Source organism: Octopus bimaculoides, chromosome 6 (assembly GCF_001194135.2).
Source record: "Octopus bimaculoides isolate UCB-OBI-ISO-001 chromosome 6, ASM119413v2, whole genome shotgun sequence".
NCBI classification, from domain to species: domain Eukaryota; kingdom Metazoa; phylum Mollusca; class Cephalopoda; order Octopoda; family Octopodidae; genus Octopus; species Octopus bimaculoides.
Window position 1 is genome coordinate 55,394,746 of NC_068986.1, and position 279 is coordinate 55,395,024.

Genomic DNA, 279 nt, shown 5'->3' on the forward strand with positions numbered 1-279 from the left:
ACACACACACACACACACACACACACACACACACGTGTCTATCGTTATGCGGATGTATATTTATGTCACTGATAGATAGATAGATAGATAGATAGATAGATGGATAGATAGATAGATAGATAAATAGATAGATTATCTTAAACACAAGGAAATTATTGAACGCTTTTTCGAAATAAGGTCAAGGTGAAAACGTCCGATATGGATTCGTTTCGATCCGTTGCCTCATCTATTACTCACTTAACAAGCCGCTAAATATGTCTAACATTTGGGTTGCTATGA